The sequence below is a fragment of the Leucopleurus acutus genome, assembly GCF_964270905.1.
Source record: "Leucopleurus acutus genome assembly, chromosome: 14".
Classification (NCBI taxonomy): domain Eukaryota; kingdom Metazoa; phylum Chordata; class Mammalia; order Artiodactyla; family Delphinidae; genus Leucopleurus; species Leucopleurus acutus.
In genome coordinates this window covers 81,974,873-81,996,872 of record NC_139156.1, presented here as the reverse complement: position 1 = coordinate 81,996,872, position 22,000 = coordinate 81,974,873, and positions in this window count along the sequence as shown.

The following is a 22,000-nucleotide window of genomic DNA, read 5'->3' as shown; positions in this document are numbered from 1 at the left end:
CTGCCAGGCATGGCTGCGAATGGACAAGAGTCCTTGACGAGAGGCCTGGCTTCTCCTACTGCCTTCACTGCTAACTTGCTCTGGACCTAAGCCCTGGAGGACGCACCTGGAAAACTGAGGTCAGACTGCTTCCCCGGTGCGGATGTGCAGAGGGCCAAGAAAGACCAGGAGGGCTTCCCTGGTGGCGCAGTGGTTGAGAGTCCGCCTGCCGATGCAGGGGACACGGGTTCGTGCCCCGGTCCGGGAGGATCCCGCATGCCGCGGAGCGGCTGGGCCCGTGAACCATGGCCGCTGAGCCTGCGCATCCGGAGCCTGTGCTCCGCAACGGGAGAGGCCGCAGCGGTGAGAGGCCCGCGTACCGCAAAAAAAAAAAAAAAAAAAAAAAGAAGGACCAGGAGCTCCATGGAGGAAGTAGAACTGAGAAGTTGTGGCTATGCAGGATTTTTCTATACAGGATTTTTCTTTTACAAAATCATCTTCTTCGCTTGGAAGTTTATAGTTAATCCTTGTTTTCCCCCAACATAGAGTTTCGTAAAAGGGAAAAAGTATCTGTAAAACAATCCCGATTTTCATTCTCCTGGGCTGAGCCACCCTAGTCCTAATTGTCGGCTATGAGGGGCCAGCCCCTGCCTGGGTCTCAGCCAGATTCCCAACAAGAAAGAAAAAGGGAAGAGAGTGAGGAACCAAGGACAGGACAGGCTCCTTCTAACGGGTTTGTTGCCTGCAGGTTCAGACCTGATTCCTCAAAGCCACCTGTCCCAAGGTGTTTCTCTTCAGTTGCCGATGGGCTGTGATGAGGGCCAAGCTGTGTTGTTCCCTGGCTGCCCCTCCTTGGAGAGTGGGCGGGGCCAGGGTAGATGGGAGGGGCCCAGGGCGGTAGGAGAGGCCAGGACAGGTGTGAGGGGCCGCGGGGCAAGAGGGGCTGTGCCCTGCCAGCTGGAGCCCTGGTAGCTGTGGCATCAGCTCTCCTTTGTTGGACAAACCCTCCGGTGTCTTTGGAATAGACAACACGGAGAACTTCCGGCTGAGTTAGAAACCCCGGGTCAGGGTATGTGGGCAGCGGAACAGGCCTGCGTCTTGGGGGTCTTGGGAAAGATCTTGTCCGGGGAGGCAGTGCTGTGTCGATGTGTATAATTCATCCAACGTCTAAGTCAGCTGGAGCACGCTCCCGGGTGAGAATACTGGAGATAGTTAATAACCAGCAAAATCTCGGCAGATGACACCAGCTGCAGCCCAGCTGATGAATTAAAATCTAAGTGACAGTGGCAGGAGCTGGAGAGAACACTGCAAATGAAGCCGAAAGGGGAGCACGCTGAGGGAATAGACCCGCCTTTTGTAACGGCAGCACTCTCAGAGGCGTGCCTGTCCAAGCCTGCAGGCTGCCGAAGGTTAGAGAGCCATGGGCAGTGCACTGCAAGCTGCGGCCGGGCGTCTTAGGACTCAACCCTGGGCCTGAAACGTCCAGACCATGTCGGGTCCTGCCTTTGCCTTGTAAGAGCTACATGACTTTCCACACCTACTTGACCTCTCTGGGCCTCGTGTTTATTATTTCCAAAGTGGGGGTAATAATACCTTCCAGACAAGACCATTGGGAGATTAAAATGAGATAAAGTGTGTGACATCATCAGAGCTATTTTGGCTTCAAAAAACGGGACTCCCACTTTTAGGCAAAATGGGGAATTTTGTAAAAGGGTGCTGGAGGATCTCATGCACGCTAACTGAAGGGAGAACAGCCACGCCCAAGAGCTCCTAGAACCAGAGGCTGAAACGCTGCCAGAACTTTCTCTTCATTGCTTACCTCTCTGCTTGGAGGCTTCATCTTTCTCTGGAGACTCATTTTCTGCACATGTCGGAACCCAAAGCCAATGACAACCCAGCTTTCACATCCACTGTTTCACCAACAGAGAGAACTGACTCTGCTCCCCCAAATTACAAGGAAGGCCTCTGGTTGGCCCATCTTAGGTCAGGTGACCAGCCTTCACCCAATCAACTGTGGCCAGGAGGACAGGGTCTGTGAACTATGGGCCCTCCTGCAGGAACCGCATGGTGGAGATGGGGGCGGAAGACAGAAGACAGAAGGTGGAGAAGTGGGGCCAGAGGGTGGTGGATGCACAGGCAACAGATGTCCACCCAGGGCTTTGTAAATTATAAAGGGCAGTTCCCATGTGAAGTCTTGGCAACGGCTACTGGACAAATACCCTCAATGCTGAGAAGCCCTTTAGAGTCTTGTGTGCCCAGAGGCAGACAAGCATCCGTCTCCATTTACTGGCCCTAAGAAAGATATCTATTCCCTGCACTTGTGGACTTCTGCCTTGAAGCAGTAGCTTAAAACTTTCTGAGCTAGAGTTTGGCACCCGTTGAATGCGAATACCCCTGGGAAAGAACTAGGAAGAAATCTATAGTCTGAAGGTCAATTAGCATTTGGACCGACACATTGAACTTGAACGTCAGTCAGAAAAGACTAGAGGTTTGTGCTTCAATGGGAAGGAAATGAGCTTCTTAATAGACTACACTCTGCGGCCAGGGCAGATTATGAGAGTCGTGAGTCTGAGTTATTTAGCTCTGGAAACTTCACTGCCGTGGTTTATTACCTGGTTTTGCTGCTCCCCTTCCAAGAGCTTCGTCTACTCATGAAATAAACGGTCTGCTCTGCAAGCGGAGAAACAGATGATGGGGCCATTCTCGGCAGGGATGGGATGGGGGGAAGAACACCTTCTAACTGTAATTAAGGCTCAGGGAGCTGGGGCTCCCCTTCCACAGTGCACAAAGTGTTCTGCATTTCTCCCCGCTTCTAACGTCTCACCTGGCAGGGTTGGAGTTTCTCTGAGCTTTCAGAGTGTAAGTTGGCTTCTAGGTTGGCAGCGAGCCAGCCCCATCAACCTTGACCTTCGTTTCCTCTGGTGTGTGCTCGGCATCCCCTAGCAATAAATCCTTCGTAATTAAATAATAGGAGGCAATCCTTAAAATGCTAATCCTGTCTTCATCAGCGCTGGAGAGTCTGGGCCACTAAAACTGAGTAATTGTTTCCGTAGACCAAACGCAGCTGAAGTAAAATCTCTGTTTGTGCCGATCTGGTATCCCTTTCTAGGCAGGAAAACACCAGGCGCAGACAATGCGTTTTGTAGGCCTGGCTGAGGATGAGCTACGGGGTTTCAACGCCTCAAGTCTGAGGATTCCGTCCGTGGAGGAATTTGATGGGCCTTGGCTTCATAAAACCTCGGTCATTGCTTTCGAAGGAGCAAGTCTGGCGTTCTGCCCACCTAACTCCTGCCCCGCAGCCTCAGCAGACAACCGGAAATGGGATGCATGCCGAGGAGGGGCGAGGTGCTGTGACACTGGCACCTGTTCCGTAGTAAGTGGACTGAAGCAGGCATTGGGAACTTTAGGTACCTGTGCCCATCCCACCCACCCACCGAGGCAAAAATCTGTCCCCAGGAGACTGTTTGGACTCTTTTGGACTTTATGTGATCACTGGAAAATATGAGTGACACGGGCATGGGAGTAAAGGAGAAGGAGTAAAATAAGAGACAGCTTGGGGCACAGAGGGAGGCACCAAGGCCTAAGAACAAGACGTGGGGCCACCAGAGCACCAGGAGGGAAAAGGCCCCATGGCCCTAGGCTTGACAGTCTGTGGACTGGGCTGGTGGTGCTGACTCTGACTTCCCACAGAACTAACTTGCTTGCTACCCACATCCTTCCTAAAGGGCCACTTTTCTGCTCCGTGACTCAGTGGACCTCTGCAGCTTGCTCTGCTGATGACTCTGGACCTTGGTCTGAGGTTCCAGAGTTCTCCAGATGGCAGGCATCCCAACAACACTCTCACTGGGACTTATCTGCATGTTTCCCTCAGTGATGCCTGTCTTGGTCTGTTTGGGCTGCTATAACAGAATATTATAAACTAGGTATCTTATAAATGACAGAAATTTGTTTCTCACAGTTCTGGAGGCTGGGAAGTCTAAGATCAAGGCTCTGGCAAATTCCGTGTCTGGTGAGACCTTGCTTCCTGGTTCATAGATGGCTGACTTCTCACTGTGTCCTCGCAGGGTAGAAGAGGTGAGGGAGCTCTCTGGGGCCTCTTTTATAAGGGCGCTAATCCCATTCATGAGGGCCCCACCTTCATGACCTCATCACCTCCAAAGTCTCCACCTCTAATATCTTCACATTGGGCATTAGGATTTCAACATATGAATTTTGCAAGGACACAAACATTCAGACAATTACAATGCCTAAAAGAATGCATGTGTATCCAAGAAAGAACCACTGAGTTAATCTCAAAATCAGAGGCATCTGTGTTAAAATATAAATTATAAGTGGAGTTTAAGTACATTTTATTTTTAAAATTCAAATATATATTGTGAAATTTAGAAGACATATTGATGGTTAGGACCAGAAGCAGGCCTGGGTTGAGTGAGGAATTTTCTAGACGGGAAAATCCAGGGCAGAATGAGAACTAGGCAGCCAGAAAGCAAAGTTAATGCATCCATCACTTCAGAACTTCATAGTTAATTCTGCTTCTCCACGTCAAGCTCCACCGTCAGTACTCTAGGGCTTGGAACAAATGGAGGGTCGTATGCCACATCAAAATATTTACAAGTTTTCAATTAAACTAAAAAATTGATGAATAAAAAAAGTTCTCCCCTTCTAACTTGACCACTATTCCTTCAGAATGACTTGGAATTAGAAGAAAACATAGATATGACGTTAGATCAAGCAATGGTGTCTTAGATGTGGCACCAAAAGCACAAGCAACAAAAGAAAAAGGAGATAAATTGGACATCATCAAAATTAAAAGCTTTCGTGCTTTGAAGGACACCATCAGAGAAGTGAAAAGACAACTCACAGCATGGGAGAAGATATTTTCAAGTCACATATTTGACAAGGATCTAGTGTACAGAATTTATTTTTTTAAAACTCTTATAATTCAGAAGTAAGAAGACGAATAACCCAGCTTTTAAATGGACAAAGAATCGGAATATATATTTGTACAAAGAACACATACAAATGGGCCAAAAGTACGTTAAAAGAGACTCAACATCATTAGCCCTTAAGGAAACACAAACAAAACCACAGCGAGGTACTATTTCACACCCACTAGGTTGGTTCTGATAAAAATAACAGATAATAACAGATGTCGGTGAGGATGCAGAAAAATGGCACCCCTCATATATTAGTGATGGGAATGGAAAATGGTTCAGCCACTGTGGAAAAACAGTCTTGAAATTCTTCAAAAGTCAAACTTAGAATTATCATATGACTCAGCAATTCCACTCGTAGGTATATGCCCAAGAGAAGTGAAATCACAGGTCTACCCCAAAAGTAATGAATGCTCCTGGTAGCATTATTCACACTAGCCAAGAGGTGGAGGAAGCCCAAATGCCCATCAATTGATGAGTGGATGAACAAAATGTGGTGTAATGAAATGCTATTCAGCCACTGTTGAAGTACTGATACATGTTCCTACATGGATGAACCTTGAAAACATTATGCTAAAATAGAGAAGCCAGTCACAAAAAAACCACATGTCGTACAATTCCATTTGTATGAAATGTCCAGAACAGGCAAATCTGTAGAGACAGAAAGATTGGTGGAGACCAGGAGGGTGACTACTAAAGGGTATCGGGTTTCTTTTGGGGCTGACAAAATGTTCTGGAATTAGACAGTGATTATGATTGTAAGGCCTTGTAAATATAGTAAAAACTTTTGAATTGTACAATTTGAAAGGGTGAATTTTACAGCATGTGAATTCAGTCTCCATTTTTAAAATGTCCCGGAAAGTTGGGTTCTAGTTTAGAATCTGCATCTCCATTCCCCTCCCCTCGTCCTCACATCTTCGCTTCTCTTCCCGTACGTGGCTCTTCCTCTATCACCAGCATCCTCACGTGCACCCAGGTGAACACCCCTGCCCACGTCCTGGTTCTGTCCACACCCCCCAAAGGAGCCACAGTCTCTGACCTAGTGAGAGCACTGGCTGCAGAACCTGCCCAGGAGGATGGTCCTGGACGTGGGTCCAGAAAGGCCCTAAAATAAGTTTCAGTGACATTGGAGCAGGGGATTCTGGTATTTGGGTACCCGCAGTGTGGTGAGTGATCGTGGGGTCCAGGTAGGCAGTTCTCTTGGTCCAGAAGACCCTTTCCCTGTGCAAAGGGCACAGGTGGAGAAGGGTCTACTCCAGGCCCTTTAGAGTGCGTTAAGTGATCACCCGCGTCCTTTTGTGCAATGGGCAGCGCCACTGGAGGCACTGAAGGGAGGTATTGGTGCTTTTGTTAATAACATGGCAGCAAGGGAAAAGGTGATGGAGAGTTTTCAAAAAATACAGAGCAAGGAAGGCAGCCATTCTCCAGAAGTGTCTACTGTACTGATGCCCCGGGAGCCAAGCTCAGCACATCCTGAGGAACTGGGAGAAGGAAGCGCAACCCCTTACAAATAAAAGACCGGGGGCAGCACAGGGCCCAGGAGGGCGGGTCCAGGGTAGCAGCCAGGAGGCGGCAAGAGTGGAGGCCGAGAACTTGAAGGCATGGGCGGAGCTTTGTGGGAAAATGGAGGGATGCAAGCCTGAGGATTCAAACATGTGCTGCTCGCCCCTCGCCTGTCCTGCCTGCCTGGGGATGGCTCCGCTTGCCCCCTGAGCCCCTCCTCTGGCCTTCACAGAGGTCCTACCCACCGCCTGATCAAAAGCCCAGACGGGCAGTCAGTTTCCCTGGGTGAGATAGAAGGAATGAGGATCGGGTTGGAGGCAAGGCGCCTTGCACCAGCGGCACTCGGGCTTTTGGCGCAAGAGCCGTGGCAACCATCTTCAAGAGCGATCACAGACTCTTTATTGAGCAGAACACTTAGGGAGAGAAGAGATAAGAGCCGCATCCTGTCCAAAGCGTCCTTTTCTCCCCAGTTGTGTAGAGTGTGAGGGTCGTGGGAACGGTGCCCCTGCAAACTCGAGCTATACCTCCTGAGTTATAGGAAATACATTCGCACAGGAGCCCTGGAAGAGAGTGGCAGCCCTTCCTCTTAAAGACGGAGCCCGGCTTTCCCCGAACAGAGGGGACCAGGGCTTTCACTCTGGTTCTGTTCACATTGGCAGCCGCTGTGCTGGCCACTGGGAGAGGGGTTGAAGGACTGACTGTCCCAGGACTTCCATCAGCCCCGCAGCCACCAGGAGCAGAGCCTGGGAAGCTCCAGACCAGCCGGTTGTGTGGACGGTTCCTCGCTTTGCTTGGCGCCCCGGTTGTCTTCCATCCCGACGGTGTGCACTTCTGCCGAGGTTCATGATGCTGCTGTGATGAACATCCAACCAACCTGAGTTTGAATTCGCACCCAGCTACTTAGCGTCGATTTCCACATCCTTAAAACTGGGAAAAGTAATGATTAACATAGGGGTGCTGTGAGCTTTCAGTGGGATTCTGAATGTAAATCTCTTAGCCCAACCTCTGGACAAGTGAAATACTGGACAACTGATGAAGAGTACGACCATGTTGGTGATGGGGGCGGAGAGGCCGGGGCCAGGGCAGGCGTCCATAGGCTGAGCCCTGGCTGGACAGCCACAAGCAGAGCGGGGAGTGACTGCTAGGCTCCGCAAGTCTCATCCACTCGGGATGTGCCGGCCGTAATTACTTCTTGATGGGGAAGTTTCCTTTCCAAGGAAAAACCAATCCTCTGTTTAATTTAGTGTGAATTCATAGTATCAAGAGGGTTCGGAGGTCGATTTTAAAGTATCTAATTTGGAGCATTGTTTCCAAGTACTCATTTCCAAATGGAAAGCTAAGAGTCTATAATCGTTCGAGGAGCTTCTGAAACGTGTTGGCTGCTGCGTCGGGCTATGGTACTACGTGCATTGCTCACAAAAGCTGTCTTCTCCAGGTATTGTGCTTTTCAGCGCCTTGTCTGTGTGGCCAACCCCCTTGCCCCCTCCCCCAGCCCAGGCACGGATGTGTTATAGCTCAGCTCCAGGCTGCCTACCCCCACCACGTACGCGCCACCTACTCAGTGTCTCCGCAGCACACAGACACACACACGTGCACACACACACTCACACGCACACACACACACTATAATGGGAAGCTGATGCTGATCCCGGGCTTTCTGGCTATGGTGCCACGTGCAGGACAGACATAGAGGAATGTGCGGCAGACACTAACGCACACTCAGCTCTCCCACTAAGTATCAGGTGTGCCCCCGCCCCACTTCTGTTGTTCTTGCTGTGTTTGCGTGAGCGCAGGGCAATGACGCCAGGTGTGTGGGGAGGTGGGACGGGGGACACTACAGAAAACTCAGGAATTCAGATGGTTCAACATTTTGCTATTCTTTCTAAACTATCTCCCATTCAAATTTGGGGCTAGGTGCTATTTTCGGAGCACTTAGCATGAAACAGGAATGATGAATTATTTGGTGCCAGGGACGGAAAATAAAGAAGGACGGTGTAGGTAAAAATAATGCTGCTGTGAGTTATGGGGTTTCTTTATGCTTTTTCTCTTCTTTCAATATTCTTCCAACTTTTTCTCACTTCTCTTCAAGAATTTTTCTCACTCCTGGTACTTAGTCTTATTTTTATCTTTCCAAAGTTTGTTTCGTAATAAATAACTTTCCCTCCAATGGTGTGCTCTTAATGAGGCCATGACGACTCATGCAACAGAATTTCTTCAGCGCCTACCATGTATCAAGTTCTATGGCCATCAGCTGGCCCCAGACCAAGGAGGCCACCCGGTTGTTGGGGGGACAGATGGTCATGGATCTGCCCTGGACCCATGGCAGGTTGGAGGCTCCCCGCCCCAAATAGATCGACACAAGCACAGCCTAAGTTTGGGTAGGTGTTGGGCAAGGCTTCTGAAGATTCGCTTAGGGTGGTGTGGGCGAGTGATCCTTTCTTAGACGGGAGCCCTTGGTCTAGCACCTAATAAAGAGTATTCGAGAAGCAGGGTAGTGGCTTTTGCAGCTAGGATGTCTGGATTTGAATCCTACCACTGCTACAGGCCACATGGGTGACCTGGGGTAATTTATTTCACCCCTCCAAACCGCCATATTTCTCCTCAATAATATGGGAATGATAATAGAGCCTGTCTCACAGGGTAATTGTGAAAATTATTTGAACCACTCTATGCCAAGTGCTTACCAAAACTAGCTGCGATAATATTAATGACAAAGTGCTGTTATAACAGCAATAATAACACCTCAAACCCTATTCAGGATGAGGTCTGTGGTCAAAGATGGGTCTTTCAGGAGGGGAGCATTTGGGGCTTCCAGAAAACTGTTACCAGCCAGGGTTCTTGGCCTCCTTAATCAATAGAAATTGTTAAGAGGCCAGACAAGAAATTCAGGCAAGGCTTCATTGGGCCTGCTGCTGCAGCAGGGGCGGGGAGAACAAGTTACAGGTTCCCTGGCTTGCTTGTTCCCTGAGGCAGGGCGCGAGCTTGTTCCTTACAGGGGGTGAGGGTAGGGGTGCGTCCAGGGGTCGGGCCGGAGAGTGGCTTAGGAGTTTTGCCCGCCCCTTAGGCGGTGCTGTGTGCAGGGGGCGTGCGCAGCGCCCTGCTTTTGCTCCCAGCTCTTCAGAAGTGGCAGTTGGGTTTTTTAGTCTTTTTGTATCTTGTTGCCCATAATTTGCCCCAACTGTGCATGCCCGTAGTTACTTTTAGTCTCTTATAGTTTCTTTGTATTTTGTTGCTCAAGGAGACCTTTGTCCAGGTGCAAGCACCGCAGCAAAGGGTCCCAGGTCCCAGGTCCCAGCCTGTCTCCAAAGGAGGCCACTGGATCTGGGCGAGGAAGTCAGACCATGAGGCTGACCAGCTGGCTCGCAGAGGCAGGTGTTCTGTTCCCAGAATGGTTGTGAGAGGGGACTGAGGATGCAGGTGGAAGATAAACACTCAAACCGGTGACCCAGGCAGAAGGCCCAGACGAGTCCGCAGGCTACTCACAGAGGCCCGGAGCAGGGGTCCAGAGCTTTCGTTACGGATTCTACAGGAGAGACTCGCTGAGGATGTGTGAACAGGAGTGATCAAAGTGAGGACTTTAAGCTGAGAAGAAAGAAAGTGAGAATATGAAGAGCTTTCAAGATGGTAGAAGCTATAGAATGACAGTCCTCAGGGGACAGAGAGTGGGTGGCTTCCGGATATGAGAGGGAGTGAGCTTGAAACAGGGAGGTGGGGTCAGAAATCTGAATGCTTGGAACTGGATGCTGGAGAATCTGTGGTCAAGGGCAGTGGAGTGGGTGACTAGGGCGGGCTGGAAGGTGGACAAGGTCATTGTCAGGGAGAAGAACGTCGGATGAAGTGTGTGTGCGACGTTGGCGTCTCTAGGGTTGATGACAGGAGTGCTCGTGGGGGAAAGACGGAGACGTGCTCACATTTTGGGTCCTCGGGAGAGGGCCAGGTCCGCATTAACTGGAAGCTAAGGGAATGTTCATTAGGAAGCCGAGGCTGGAGTGGGGATGCTGATGAATGGCCATGATTCCCGGAGTGCAGGGTTTGCGTGTCAGAAGCCTGGAAGTCTGAGTCAGATGGGGGGATGACCCAGCCACAGTGAGACAGTGAAGCTCAGGTGCTTACAGCAACTGTGGCCAAGGGAGCTGAAGGCCGGTTGAGATGAAGCATGGATGGAAAATCAGTTCTAACTTTATTCTCCTTCTTGGCACTGGTCTTTCTGCAGAGATGAGGAAGGAAAGTTGGAGATGGGAGAGCTACAGAAAGGATGGGGGCGAGGTGGCCTGACTAAGAGCAGGAGAGTAAACTTCCTGTTGCAGGGATAGGGCCATCTTATCAGGACAACTGGGGCTCCGGGGTCAGCACAGACTTGCTGGGGGGCCACTGAGTGCCAAGACCCAGAGTGGGGACCATGTGTGCAAGGGCAGCTAGAAGATCCCAGGATGCCCCTGTCTAGGGAAGTCCCTGACCACTGTACATCTCGACAGGAGGAAGACTGGACCAGTTCTGCTAAGACTGCAAGAGGTGGGCAATGCCTGCCACCCACATATGCTCTGGTCCCTGTTATAGGAGCAGCCCTAGCATTCTGCTTCCCCATCTCCTCAGCACAGCCACTCGCGTCTGTCTGCATGTTGGAAACAACAATGAATTAAAACAAAAGATTAATGCTGCGGGCCTAGTGTATTTATATGCTCAACTTCTATGGAAACCCAGCAGGTAGTAAATCAGCCAAAAACCATATTTAATAACTCCTAGTAAAACCCAGTTTACTCACCTGCCAACCATGGAAAAGTTGGTCACGTTGTCACAGCAACCCCATTCACTGCAGACCACTGTAACTGCCCTAGACGTAAGAAGTACATTTCCCTTTCTTTGATAAGGATGGTGCTTTGAAAATGAGCCATAAAGTAGCCTAGAAACAACATGCCTGTGGTTAATAATAGTGCTAGATTACTTTATCTGTCATATACTCCACACCCGTCTACCTTGGTAGCTGGCATCACTCCTGAATTTTTAACCAGAGTGCTTATAAGGCAGAGAAAGGAGGCAAATAACGACCAGCTTGTAAAGGAAGATGTAAAGAGCAGTGCCCTTCCTTCCTGGTTGTTAAAAGCAAGTCATTTGGCCTTAGCCTTGGGGGGAGAGATTAGCTGTCTGGATCACATCTTCTCGAACACTGATTGTACTGTTAGGTTTCCTGGGGACCTTTCTATATCATGGCCAGCTAGCTCAGTGATTGGATTGATCTGACTGAGATGATGGGGAAGCATTCATTTCTGCCCCATTGATTTCAGCACTCTATTGTCTGCCTAGCGTTTTCTCCAACTCTGCCCTCTTTCTTCAATAAGTTGCTAGTTCCTGAGAAAATTCCCGATGCTCTCACGCTGCTTTCTAGATACAAGTGCACTTTGATACAAGACGTGTGAACCGGGAGGGCTGAGCGCTGGGGAAGAAGCAAATGATGCTGGTTACTGGGTAATTTAGTGCCTACTTCCCTGCCTCTTGCATCTTTTTCTTTGCTGTATAAGCATCAATTGTTTCAAGGGGGTGAAATGCTTTTTGCTTCCGATCAGAGCAGTAGAGCTGGTCTAACTTAAAAGTTCCCATATCTCTTGGGCGACAAAGAACTGGAAAACTTGCACAGGGAAAACCCCAGAATCCAGGACTGTGAGAGGGGCAAGGAACTTGGGGTCTGCATCCCACTCCATGACTGGCATAAGTGTCCCAGGATCCAGACCCTTCCCTCGGGCTCTGATGATTCAGAGGTGTCAATGCTGGGTCTGAGCTTGTCTGCAAATAGGCCACACCTCACAATCAACTCACTGATCTAATTAGTTGCACGCTTTTGTTTGCTGCGGACTAGCCTTGTTTCCGGGCTGAACTATGTCTCTTTAGCATCCTTTCACAGTCATAAACAAGAGGATGTGAATTGAGCAGGCCTCCCCTTTAATGGGTGGGAGCCAAGGTTTGCTCGATATTTTAACAAATAACAGTTCTTTGCAGTATTTCTCAGATTAGGCTGGGAGGATATATTCTCAGAGATCAGAATGTTTGAGAATGACTTGGTTTTTTAAAATTTTGTCCTACCGTTATCTAATACTATTTAAAAAACTCAGCATGTACTTTCTGAGATCGTCAGCTCATAACTCCAGCTTGGTTTCTATGTTTCGTGTGGTTCATACTTAGACACTAGCACTGCATGCATTTGTTTCCCTAACTGTACACCAGGTACCATTCTTCATATTTTCTAAGGTAGGCGCTCATTTTGTCGTCACAGCAACCCTGCGGGATGGCTATTATCATCTGCATTTTACAGATGAGAAACAGGCACAGAGGTGTTAAGTGACCTGCCCCATGTTACACAGCTGGGAAGGGCTGGAGCTGGACCCAGCTGGCAGTCAGGCCTCAGAGCCAGTAGCTCTTTTTTTTTTTTTTAAGTTTTTTTTGTTTTGTTTTTTTTGAAGATGTTGGGGGTAGGAGTTTATTAATTAATTAATTTACTTTTGCTGTGTTGGGTCTTCGTTTCTGTGCGAGGGCTTTCTCTAGTTGTGGCATGCGGGGGGCCACTCTTCATCGCAGTGCGCGGGCCTCTCACTATCGCGGCCTCTCTTGTTGCAGAGCACAGGCTCCAGACGTGCAGGCTCAGCAGTTGTGGCTCACGGCACTAGTTGCTCCACGGCCTGTGGGATCCTCCCAGACAAGGGCTCGAACCCGTGTCCCCTGCACCAGCAGGCAGACTCTCAACCACTGCGCCACCAGGGAAGACCCAGAGCCAGTAGCTCTTAACTGCTTTGTGATTTTGCCCTTCCCGCTGGTAGCACGTCACTTCTGATGTGGTGTTTCTCAAACTGGGCTCCACAGAAACCAGGAGATTTGTGGGTTCATATCCAAAGTTATGGAAAATTGTTTTTCTCAGAATAAATCTGTACATTCTTTAAATTTGCAAAAGCACAAGCTTTGTGATAATACCGTTTGGGGTTCAAGTTAGACAAAGGTCTTACTAGTTATCAGATCTTAGGCATGTTTCTTTATATCTCCAGCCTGTTCCCTTCTCTATTATAATGGGACACTGGTCTCCCTTGTGGGGTTATTCAGAGTTTGTGTCAGAGTTATGCCAGAGTTTGATGTGACAGCATGTGTAGAGTACTTGGCATGCGATGTTCAGCGAGGCTCTTCCCTCTTCCTCTCCATTCCCCCACCCCGTCTTCCTCTTGTCAACTGGGTGCAAGGTCTGTGCTAACAAACGTGTATCCTGAACTGGTAGGACTGCCAAAGGAGAACAATCATTAGCTTCAACAGTTACTGCTCTCAGTACGAAGGATGAACCATTTACAGTGGACCCCTGGTATCTGCAGGGGATTGGTTCCACAGATCCCAAACTCTGCAGATGCTCAGGTCCTGTATATTAAATGGCACGGTATTTGCACGTAACCTACAGACATCCTCCCATATTCTTTAAATCAGCTCTGGATTACTTATAATACCTACCACAACATAAGTGCTATGTAAAAAGTTGTAAACACAATGTGAATGCTCTGTAAATAGTTTCCGGCATGCTTCAAATTTAAATTTTGCTTTCTGAAACTTTCTGGAATGTTTTCTTTTTAAAATATGTTAGATCCCTGGTTGACTGGGTCCACTGACGCAGAGCCCGTGGATACGAAGGGCCACCTGTACACGGAGGTGAAAGCATTCGAGGTACCGGCCGGATCATTCCAAAGAGACAGTCGTTTGCAGACAGCTGTAAAGATTAGTGAGGCTACCGACAAGAGGAAAGATGCCCTGTCCTATTCTTCTGGGAGATAAGAGACAGTAACTCGTTTTGGTTTTTGCCATAAAACTGTGGTGTGTCCTTGGACCGAGCCTTCATTTTATCTCTAAAATGAGAGAATTTTAGTAGATCGGTAGTTTTACACTTTTTTTTTACACCCAGAACACTTTCATCAAAAAACACTTATGCCCCTCAAAGCATTTTATTTTCATGGAGCATGACAACTTTGACCAATTCACAGTGGCTCTCTGGTCCTAACGGAGAGAAGGATTCTACGACAAGAGAGAAATCTGTGATGGATTCGCAATGTCTGCCAGGGGCGCCAAGGGCAGACAGGCAGGCAGTGAGTATCATCCCGTCTGGGAGAAAACTATGATAAACGGGTAACAGGGAACATTTCAGGCTCGACCAGGCACAGATGCCTGGCTCCAGTTTACTCTGTTTAGCAAACCATTTTGCTACACGAGCTTAGAATTCCTCCTAGCATCTATTAGAGCCTGTGGTGCTAAGTCTTGGAGGTAAAATACGAAAAGCTATACAATGGTTGAGACTTTGAGAAGAATGGGCTGGTTAATTACTAAAATTGTCCCAACCAAACTCAGCAGAGAAGGTGAGACTAATATCCTCTGCGTCGGAACGTTCAGCCCAGCCAATACAATATCGTTTTCTGCCTGAAGCCTCACTTTAATTGAGAGACAAGTAATAAATTAGGCTTTCAGGAAACAGGAGTTACTGCCAGATCATCATATCTGGCTGTGGAATGTTTAGTCTTCTCTTGCAGGCACCTGCTTCATGTAATTGAGTGTCTTGTGGGATGTTTTAATAGCCTTTTTGTAAGGGATGAATAATGTCCACTGTATTGCTCCAGGAGCAAAAAAGGCCATAGCTGGGCAAGATGCTTAGCAACTGTTACTGTGTTGAAGAGATTTGCCAAACTCAGCAATCTGAGGCAGTCGAAATCCATCATCGTGGTCACGAGGTGCCTCTGTACCAACTAGGATGGGGACGCTTCACCGACAGGAAAAGAAAAACCCTTCATTAAAGTCCTGGGGAGAGACCTGCCTACAGTCTCAGCAAGCTACGGCACTCAGCACCCTCAGAATGAGGTACAAGCTCCTTGCCCTGTGTGCAGAGTGTTTGTTTAAGAGGACTTGCAAAAGATGAAGGGGCGGTAACCCTCAGCAGCTATCCTCAGACGGCGGCAAATTGTATTTTAACAGAAAAGAAGAGAAACAAAAGCCCTCGGATGAAGACCAGTTCACGACATAAGTGCATGGTTTATAAGTATACGCCAAACTTAATGTTAGAGAATGCCACCTCCTTTATCAAGTTATTTGCAATGTTGATCCTAAAAAGATAGCGCCAAGCCAATGAAACGACTCATCTGAGGTGTGCTGGACTGGACAAATGTTTTGATCTCATGAGAGTATGTGGGACCATAAGACATTAAAACGCAAAAAAAAAAAAAAAAAAAAAAAATCTGACACCCGTGATGTCTTTCTTCCTGGATAATCCAGTATCTTAAGCAAGTTACTCTAGCAAAACCAAGATTCTAGTTCTTATCTGTAAATTGAGAGGGAGGCAATGGGAAGTAAAAATGAATTAAATGATTTAAGTCAGTGTTTTCAAGTATTTAGGTCACAGAGTACTTACAAAGGGCACACAAATATCTTGTGACCTTGAAGATTAAAAACAGGCCTCGCCTTGGAAATAGATGCCACTATTTTTTTTTCAAGTACGTGTTAAGTGCCGTTGTTGTTAGGCAGATATGAAAGTCATGATGCTTCTCAGCTGTGCGTCTCCAATCTGATGTGTTTGTCCTCTTTCATCTAATGCCTACTCTCCCATCCTCTCAATCAACACATGGAAAGGTGCCCAGCATCAACAGCCTTGCTCAAGTCAAAACCACAGTGAAATACCACTTCACAACCATGAGAATGGCTGTAATAAAAAAGGCAACAGCAAATGTTGGCCAGGTGTGGAGGAATTGGGACCCTCACACCCTACTGGTAGAATTGTAAAATGGTGCAGTGCTGTGAAAAAACAGTCTGGAAATGCCTCAGAAAGGTTAAACACAGCGTTACCATAAGACTTAGCAATTTCACTGTTAGTAATATACTCAAGAAAAATGAAAACACATGTCCGCTTTTACACAAATGTTTATAGCAGCAGTACTCATCATAGCCAAACCTGGAAATAACCCCAGCAGTCCATCAACTGATGAATGGATAAATAAAATGTGGTATATTCATATAATGCAATGTTATTTGGCGATAAAAAGAGATGAAGTTAAAAAAGAGAAAACGAAATGAAGTTCGGATACATGCTACGTGTGGTATGGGTGAAGCTTGAAAACGTTATTCTAAGTGAAAGAAGCCAGACATAAAAGACCACATATTGTGTGATTCCGTTTATATGAAATGCCCAGAATAAGCAAATTTCTGTCTCTATGGAGACAGAAAGCAGAACAGTTACTGCCTAGGTCTGGGGAGCTCAGGGGAAATGGAAAGTGATTGCTACTGGGTGTGGGATTTAGGGGGGTAATGAAAATGTCCTAAAGTTAATTGTGCTGACAATTGCACAAGTCTATGAATACATTAAAAATCATTCAACTGTACACTTCAAATGGGTGAACTATATGGCATGTGAATTATATCTCAATAAAACTATTATATATGGGGCTTCCCTGGTGGCGCAGTGGTTGAGAGTCCGCCTGCCGATGCAGGGGTGCGGGTTCGTGCCGCGGTCCGGGAAGATCCCGCATGCCGCGGAGCGGCTGGGCCCGTGAGCCATGGCCGCTGAGCCTGCGCGTCCGGAGCCTGTGCTCCACAACGGGAGAGGCCACAGCAGTGAGAGGCCCGCGTACCACAAAAAAAAAAAAAAAAAAAAAAAAAAAAAAAAAAAAAAACTATTATATATGAAAAAGAAGTAACCTAGAAAAAAACCCAGAATATTAATAGCCTAGACTAGATGATTAGAACGAGAAATCAATGGATTAAAAAAAGAGGCAAGAAACATACCACTAACTCAATATGTGATAAAATTTGTACTCCAAATCAGTAGTGAAATAATGAAATTATTTCATCAATTAGTTGAATAAATTATGACAAAGAAGTTGGCTAATCATCTGTGAAAGAGGAATAAAGTTAGATACTATGCTCACCGTATATATAAAAACAAATTCCAAATGGACAGAGGTAAATGGACAGCAAGTATTTAAAAATAGGCAAGAAATCTCATCACATAGAAGGCCTTTCTAAACAAGAAATAGAACTTAAGTGTTCCAAAGAAAAAGGGGGGCAATTCTGATTACCTGAAAATCACAATTTATGACAAAAATGATAAAAAGTTTAAAAATAAGCAAGACTATTAAGAATATTGCTATGGACAAATGTTTAATGAACAAGATATAGAAGGAGTTTTTACAAGTCAATAAATAGAAGAAAAATAAAAAATTTTAGAAAAGATAGGAGCCGGTAATTAACTAACATAAAGAAATTCATATGACCAATAAACACGTGAAAGTGTATGCATGGAAGTTCAATATAAAACACAAATTTCTTTTTTTACCTATGTGACTGGCAAAAATTAAAAAGACTGAAAATACCTAATGTTGATGGAAAAAGATATTCACTCTCATACAATGTTCCTAGGAGATAAACTGTTTATCTTTGAGGGATCAAAATTTGGCCATGTCTCTATACTTTTGTATTTATGCCATCATTGTAGTTCCACTTTAAGAATCTAGTCTAAAAAAAATACCTGCACAGGTGCACAAAATGATAAGTAAAGATAATTGCAACACTGTTTGTACTAATAAAAAATTGGAAACAAACTAAAGGGACTATTGCTGGTGGATTATTGCATAAACTAGGGCACATCCCTACCACGGACCATCATGCAATTGTTAAAGTAATGTATACTGAATGGAAAGACCTCCAAGACACATTCTTAAGGAATGAGAAGCAAGTCTGAAAACAATAAGCATGGAAAGATTCCATTTATATAAAATGTCTATGTAAATATACAAAATGATTAGTAATGCTAACACAATTACTGTGGGGCATGTGATATAAGGGAAACAGTCCTCGTACTCAGTACTTGTTTGTTTTCAATGAATACATATTTATGTATCATTTAATTCATTTTAATTGATACTTAATGAGGGACGCTGGTTAGATTAATTCTCAGTTTCTTTCCAGCTCTCCCCATCTGTGACTCCATATAGGCGTCCGTGGCTGCTGCCTCAATCTGTGTTTATCTCTGCAGAGGCAGGCAAGAGAGCCCTGCCAGCACTAGACTTTCTGACTTGAGGTCACCTCCGATCTGATAGAATACACAGGCGGTTAGCAATCTCGCTTTAACCAGTGCCTTCCAGAGTAAACGTATCCGGTTGTAGGTCAGACTGTGAGACAGTCATCTTACCTTGGCATCAGAATCAAGCTGCGTGTTGGATGGTATAAACCAGGAGATGGTCCACGACGTGGTGCCTGAAGGCTGAAGAGAGTGCTGGCTTTGGTTTTCTCTAGCTGGATCACCTGTGCAAAACTGGACACGCACGTGGACCTGCCAAAGAGGAAGCCATGGGCCGGGGGATGCGGGGTGCTGGTGGCCCTCCCCACCTGTCCGTTAGCCTTTTGCTGCTTCAGAGAACAGATGGATTTTAGCAAGAGAAAGCAGAGGGCCATCCTATCTGAGAGCATCAACTGTGTCCATGGAAGACTCTTGGGCGGTGTCGCCAGAAATCTAGGCGAGATGGAGAGACCCTGGACCCATGAGGTACACAGACCATCTTGGTTAGGAAACCGGTTGCAAAGAACAGAAAACTCCTCAAGCTATCATTTTGCACTTCAATGCATAAAATGTAAAGTTACATCTGGGCCACACAGAGAAGAAAACTGAAACAGGAAGGTTAGGTGTTGGGACTTACTTTGCCCTCCCCACCCCTTACTCTCTCCTCACTATCTCACAGACACACACACACACACACACACACACACACACACCCCTCTTATAGCTTCTGAGGGCCCAACTATTCTTTCTCCTTCATCCTTCCTCTTCCTGCCTTCTGTCTGTCCATCCGTCTGTCTGTCTGACTCTCTCTTTCTCTCTCTCACTCAGTTGGCCTCTGCTTTCAAAAGTCCGAAGTAACCATTCATTTCAGGTATGCACCATGATCTCGGCTTTCGATATCCCAATTCTAAATCAGAAGTGAAAGGCCTGGTTGTCTCAGAGCAGCCTAGGAGTCGGCCCCGACCTGGTCTTAGTAATTGCGCCTTGTCTTAGCAGTAAGAAAGCAAGAAGAAAGGCAGGGCAGCATAACCGCGGGCAGGCTGGACTCGGATTCTCTGGGAGGAAGGCCATCGTTGGAAAAGGGCTGCATCAGGCAGCACAATAGGGTCTCAGGGGTTGAAAGGGCACTTGGAACAACACAGCCTCCTCCCCAGGGTCCCCTACGTGACCCTCTTCATGTTTGCTGTTCGGCCTCTGCCGGAGCGTTCCAGAGACAGGGCCTCCCTGCTGTAGGTCATCCCGGTTTAGAGCAAGTCTGACCAGACCAGGGTCCTGGTGCGGATTCTGAGCCCCGCCTCTGTCTGCCCAGCAGCCCTTCACTGTACACTCCCTACTGGAGTTACACCAACTCTTGAGAGCTATGACCATCAACTCTTGGAAGACTCTGTAGGGGCATATGCCTAAAAGCTGTATTTCCGCAAATCAGTGAAGAAAAACACCCCTTCTGTCTACGCAGTTCTTCCACCTCTCTATTTTGGGTCACTTGGTGGACTGTTGGTTTAGCTGCTGAACTGGAATTCATTAACTAACACAGTCATTCATTCATTCAACAAAGATTGACCACGTGTCTACTAGGTGGCAAGTGCTACAGCAGGCATGCAGTGTGACCAGAGGACATGTCTCTGCCCTCAGGGAGCTTGTGGTTTATAAGGAGAAAGGGGTTAGAAAAAGAACTGCACAGTGTCCATTGACAGAGGAATGGATAAAGAAGATGTGGTTCATATACATACAATGGAATATTACTCAGCCATATAAAAGAATGACATAATGCCATTTGCAGCAACATGGATTCACCTAGAGATGATGATATTAAGTGAAGTAAGACAAAGAAAGACAAATACCATGTGATATCACTTATATGTGGAATCTAAGGAAAATGATACAAATCATTTACAAAATAGAAATAGACTCACAGACATAGAAAACAAACACAGTTACCGAAGGGGAAAGGTGAGGAGGGATAAATTAGGAGTTTGGGATTAACAGATATGCACTACTATATATAAAATAGATAAACAACAAGGACTTATTGTATAGCACAGGGAACTATATTCAAGACATTTTAATAACCTACAATGGAAAAGAATCTGAAAAAAGGCATATATCTATATATATATCTATATATATAATGTATAAGTGAATCACTTTGCTGTACACCAGAAACATTGTAAATCAGCTATACATCAATAGAAGAAAAGAGAAAGAGCTGCACGCGTCATTCATGGGCTGAAAGGGTTGTGAAGGAAAACCCAGGGGCTGGGAATGGCAGAAGAGGGGGACCAGCCCTGTCTGAGTGACCAGAGCATCTTTTCTTAGGAAGTGGTGCTGAGGCTGCGCACAGCAGCAGGAGGGATAAGTCACGGCGGAAAGGGAGGCCTTTCGGGACAGGCTCGGGAGGGGCCTGTGCAGGGCCCAGAGGCAGAGGGAGTTTGACCAGCTTGAGGCGGGAGGAAGAGGCCGGTCTGGCTGGAGGTTAGTGAGTGACAGGACGGGCCGAGGGAGGAGGCCTCCAGGAAAGCCTGCAGGGCACGGGGCAGAGAAATGGGGAGGCCGCTGCCAGACTCCAAGCAGGAGAGTGGAAAGGTCGTATTTTTATTTTTAAAAGCTCACTCTTGGGCTTCCCTGGTGGCGCAGTGGTTGAGAGCCTGCCTGCCGATGCAGGGGACGCGGGTTCATGCCCCGGTCTGGGAAGATCCCACATGCCGCGGAGCGGCTGGGCCCGTGAGCCATGGCCGCTGAGCCTGCGCGTCCGGAGCCTGTGCTCCGCAACGGGAGAGACCACGACAGTGAGAGGCCTGCGTACCGCAAAAAAAAAGAAAAGAAAAAAAAAAAAAAAAAAAAAACGCTCACTCTGCTGTGCAGAGAAAATCAGTAAGAAGGCAGGGTGGGTGGGAGAAGCGCAGGTAGGGGGTATCGTGCATCTCCAAAAGGGAGACGGTGGCTGTTTGGACCAGGAGGGTTGGGAACAGGAGAGACCTCAGAGGTGGAAAAAAGTCAAAGTCAGTAGATTTTGTGGTTTTTTTTTTTTTTTTTTTTTGGCCATACTGCACAGCATGTGGGATCTTAGTTCCCCAACCAGGGATCGAACCCGTGTCCCCTGCATTGGAAGGTGGAGTCTCAACCACGAGACCACCGGGAAGGTCCCGTTAAGTTATTTTGAAGGCAGAGGACTTTGTGATTCTTTGGAAGGGGAGGGAGGGAGGTACGTCATATTTATTGACGCAGAGAACAGTAACAGTGTAGATGTGTCATAAATTCACTGTGGGACCCAGTATGTGAGAGATACTCGGGAAACATCCAAATACAGGTATCAGGACTCTAAAGGGGGAAGATGCCTAAGCTGAAGCCTGGGGTAGTTCTAACTAGAATTCTGCGGGCAGCCTTTACGGGATTGCTTGGAGCAAACTCCATCTCATTAAGGTTCTCGTAGATAGTGTCATTCTTCACTCTTCTGTAAACGTGGAACCATGACAATCAAAATGCAAACAGTTGTTTAGTGAGTAAAGCATCTTGAGTAGATATGTTTCTCTTT